At 35.9% G+C, this 5,000-nt stretch overlaps 1 protein-coding gene across 1 annotated transcript in view; it reads left to right on the top strand.

Moving 5' to 3' along the window:
• SPAST (spastin) overlaps positions 1–5,000 on the top strand; it is a 2,490,626-nt gene that overhangs the window by 69,971 nt on the left and 2,415,655 nt on the right. The gene's annotated exons all lie outside the window — the stretch shown is intronic.

Below are 5,000 nucleotides of genomic sequence, written 5' to 3'. Positions count from 1 at the left end.
GTTTATCAACAGAGGTTATCCAAAGGAATTAATACAGCAGTTAATTGATGAAGTTAGTGTAGGTAGGAAAAGTAGGTTTGCTCCCATATTGGGTAAAGATATAAGTGAACCTTCACCTTTGGTTCCCTGTAAAGAAACAAATCAGCAAAAGGATTTATTTATTTTAGATTACAGTGGTGACTCAAACATTATAAAAAGGGTAGTTACTCAGGAATGGGACAAATTTATGCAGATCACTGATATCACATCTACAGTACTAGGACATTTACAGTTTACCTATAGAAGGGGGATGAATTTTAAAAATATTTCTGAGTATAGGGTTGGAAAAGGAGATACTGATACTCGCACGAAGTATGGTACATACAAATGTGGAGCTTGCTCCCAATGTATGCACATCATGAATGCATCCTCAGTTGAAATTTCTAGTAGAAATAGAGTAATAACGAGCAAGGGGTATGCAGACTGTAATAGTAGTGGTTTGGTTTACCTAGTTACATGTAATGAATGTGCTTCCTTTTATGTCTGAAAAACAGAACGTAAATTAAGGACTAGAATTTATGAACATCATTATGAAATCAATAAGGCCAATTCCAGAAATGCATTGTATCGACATAAGTTAATATGTACACAAGCAAAATTTTTCTTTTTTGTTCTGGAGATTGTGCCAAAAGAGATACGGGGAGGGATGTGGGAAGCAAAATTAGAGTACCGGGAACTATATTGGCAAATCATTTTAGAAGCCACTAAGGAACCCGGACTCAATGACATGTTGTCTATTACATTAGTATTAAAGCTGAGATCTGCTAAACTGTAATATTGTTACAAACATGTTCTCATCTCCACTAGAGGTCAGTAATTCACTGTGTTTACAGAACATTTGACAATGAATTAAATTGATATATATTTGTTTTAGAAAAAATATTTTAAAAAATTGATAGGGTATGTTAATATTTCATTTTATAGTGTTTGACTGGATGAGTCTAATATTTTTTTACAAATAGTTGATTTTTAAAAATTTTATTTAATTTTATTTTATCCATATTAATGAGGTTGATTGGTTATCCAATAGTAAATTTAGTTCGAGTGTTGTCATGGTATATAAATGAGATGATTTACGTGTGTTTACAGCATCTGAAGAAGTGTTTTGTACGAAAACGCAATTGTATTATTTGTAGCATTCATTCTGTGTATTTTGTGTGAATAAACTACGTTCATCCACTTCGGCTCTTATTTGGATGCTCGTTTGGTTTATAGTGTTTACAATATCCCAAGATTGCTTCCCTGTTTGGGATTTCAAAGGTGCACAAATTGAGTGAACATCTTCCGTTTAGGTCTATTTTTTCAGCTAGTCGTTCCAAAACAGAGACTATTTTTGTTTGGTTAGACGACTTGTTAAATCCAGTTGTGCAAAAGTCTAGATTTTATCTTCGTGACTCTTGGCACCTTTTAGAGCTTTTCAAGGATATCAGTGTTAACGATGACAAAGTTCACTTTGCATCCCTAGATGTTGTTTCTTTGTACACCAGCATAGATCAACAAATAGGTATTGAGTTTATGAGAGATTATCTAAGTAAACAAGCTAATTTTAGCAATACTTAGGTCTACACTTGTCGTACCTTGATGGAGCTGGTGTCGGACAACAACTTTTTTAATTTTGAAGGAGATTTGTACAAACAAGCATCTGGGGTTGCCATGGGTTCTCGGGTTGCACAGAGTTTTGCTAACTTGGTTATGACATCTTGGGAAAATAATTTCTTGGTCACACACCCTATGGCTAATAACATTTTATTCTACAGAAGATACATAGATGATATGATTTTTTTGTGGAAAGGTGACATTAGTTCTTTAACTAGTTTTTTGAAGATTTGAACAATACTACCAGTTTCTTAAAATTCACATTGGGAGATTTTGGTAGTAGTATAGATTTTTTTGGATTTGCACTTCTCTATCAACTACAGAGATCTCAATTTTAAAAGTCACTTTTTAGGAAATCCACATTTGTAAACCAGTACTTAAATCATGACAGTTTTACACCCCATACATATGAAACGGGTTGTAGTCAAGGGTCAGTTTATACGACTAAGTTGTTTAACCAGCGAAGAGGATATTTTCCTTCAGTAGAGTATCAAGTTAAGATATATTTTTCTTGATGAAGGATACACAGCTGATTGGATCAAATTGTAAGTGAGGTTTTAAACTTGAGAAAGAACAAAGCTAGTCCCATTTTGAAAGTTTTGGAATACAAGAACATAAGTAGTATACAGAGAGATTCCAAAACTGAACAAATATAATTTGTCTCTTCCTTTACCCATCACCAATGAAATGACCATCATTAAAGGAATAGTTCTTAACAATTGGAAAATAGTGTTGGGAAATTTTGAGTTGGCTAACATCATAGGAGATCATCCTACTCTCACTTACAAAAAAGTGAGTAACAAAAAAGTGAGTAACATCAAGATGATTTTGGAGAAAGGTGCAAGAGGCTCTAATAGAGTTTGTGATTCAGTTTTAGGCACTTTTCCACGCACATCATGTAAATAGTGTAGATTTATCAATGGAACATCTAGTATTCATTTGAAACATTAAAACAGGGTTATTACAGCCAATGGGTATTACACTTGCAAAACAACTAATATAGTTAATTTGGCACAGTGTGTTTCATGTGAGCATTTCTACATTGGGAAGACTACACGTGCCTTAAACGTATTTATGAACATAACTTGGCCATAAAGAAAAAAGATATGTCAAATGCATTAGCTAAGCATTCATTACATTGCTCTTTGTTTAAAAAGTTTATTTTTTCAGTTTTAGAAAGGGTGAACGATACATTGTTTAGTGGTGATTTTAAGACCCTTTTGGAATGTAGAGAAGCCATTTGGCAGATTAGGTTAAAGACTGATCAATCACCATGTTTGAACGATATCATCAATATTAAGTGCTTTTTAACAGCACAAAGATTTTAAATATTCATTTATTGGTGTTTTACAAGTATTTTATAAGTACACTTTTATTATATGATAGTATTGATTCATTATTGATTTATCATTATTGTCTTTGCATCATTTATTAGATGAAATTTAGAACACAATTTCATTGGCTGTTTATTACATGTGACTTTTTTGAACTTGTATTTAAGTCATGTAATTAGTTTTGGGTGTATTTCTGAAGAAGTTCAGTTGTATTAAATAGAACGAAAACGTTAAAAACACAGATTGGGCTGTCCGTCTTGTTTTCGCCAGTGGTATTTCCTTTTGCTTTTATGTGTGTGTGTGTGTGTGTGTATATGTGTGTGTGTGTATGTGTGTGTGTGTGTATGTGTGTGTGTGTGTATGTGTGTGTGTGTGTGTGTGTGTGTGATAAGCCAATGAGTGTGTGTATATGTGTGTATATATGTGTGTGTGTGTGTTGTGTGTGTGTTTGTGTAAATATATATATATATATATATATATACATATATATATATATATATATATATATATATATATATGTATATATATATATATGTATGTATATATATATATATATGTATATATATATATGTGTAAATATACATATAGATATATGTATATGTATGTATATATATATATATATATGTATGTATATATATATATATATATATGTATATATATATATATATTATCCCGGGCTACATCCTACATGAACTCCAAGAAGAGCTAAACCCAAACATAAAACTACTGCTCAGTCTCAGCCTTACTACAGGATATGTACCCAAAGAGTGGCATACAGCAGCAGTGGTCCCTCTCCACAAAGGTGGTGCCTCAACGGATCCTGGAAACTATCGCCCCATAAGCCTGACTAGCTTGGTCTGCAAAGCTATGGAATGGATCATCATGGACCTCATAAATAAAGATATTGGGGTCCTACAGACACTGGATCCTACCCAGTTCAGCTTTAAGGGCAGATCCTGCCTCTTAAACCTGGTCGATTTCTTTGAAACAGTCACCAAGGCCATTGGCCGAGGGAAGGTGGTCTACACAGCCTACCTGGGCCTCGTAAAAGTCTTCGATGCAATCCCCCACTCGGGCATTATAGATAAGCTCACCAGCTTAAATATAAACCCCTATGTCACTAGATGGGTTGCAAACTGGCTCAAGGACAGAACCCACATGGTTAGAATTGTTGGAGCCATGTCAGACTCCAAACCAGTTACAAGTGGCGGAAATTTACAAGGCTTTAAATAGTCCTGGGACCTCTCTTGTTCGGTATATATTTGTCGGAGGTACAGGCCTACACAGAAGGACTGTGGCTGACCAAGTTCGGAGATGACTGCAAACTGGGTGCCATAATCAACTCTCCAGCCGACACAAGCATCCTCCAAAAGGGCCTCATAGAGACAGACAACTGGTGCCAGAGCCATGGCCTCAAGGTTAATGCCAAAACATGTATAGTCATCCCCTTTGGCAAAAACAAAGTACCCACAAATTACCACATAGGTGGTAATCCATTAAGTACAGAAGAAGTAATTGGGGACCTGGGGACCCAAGTTGATAGCAATCCCTCATTTGACAACCACGTGGCCAAAGTGGTTAGAAAAACATTTTATATAGCCCACCTAATCGTGAAGGGATTCACATCTAGATCAGGGGAGGTCATCGTGCCTCTTTACCCATCCCTCATCAGGCCCATAGCTGAGTACAATGACCCTTTTTGAGATGTACCTTACCAGACACCTGCAGCAACTGGAAAGACCCCAAAAGTACCTCACCAAGAGGATCAAAGGGCTCAAACAGGTGCCATATGCTACCCGGTTAAAGAAACTCCAGCTCTACTCGGTGACATACAGCCTGCTCAGAGGCTATCTGTGCCTGACATATAAAGCCATGTCCAACCCGGAATTAATGGACATGCTGCACCTCAGAAAATCCAAATCCCATAGAGCTATGCACTCGAGACTTGAACCTCCAGCAGTGCAATAAATAGGAAATGCTGGAGGGACAGATTCATAACCCAGAGGCTCCCTTCACTCCCGAGGAATAAAA

The sequence above is a fragment of the Protopterus annectens genome, chromosome 1.part2 (genome assembly GCF_019279795.1).
Source record: "Protopterus annectens isolate FY-2018-M chromosome 1.part2, PAN1.0, whole genome shotgun sequence".
NCBI lineage: Eukaryota > Metazoa > Chordata > Ceratodontiformes > Protopteridae > Protopterus > Protopterus annectens.
The sequence above is the reverse complement of the archived record's forward strand: the minus strand, read 5'-3'. Positions and strand labels throughout refer to the sequence as shown.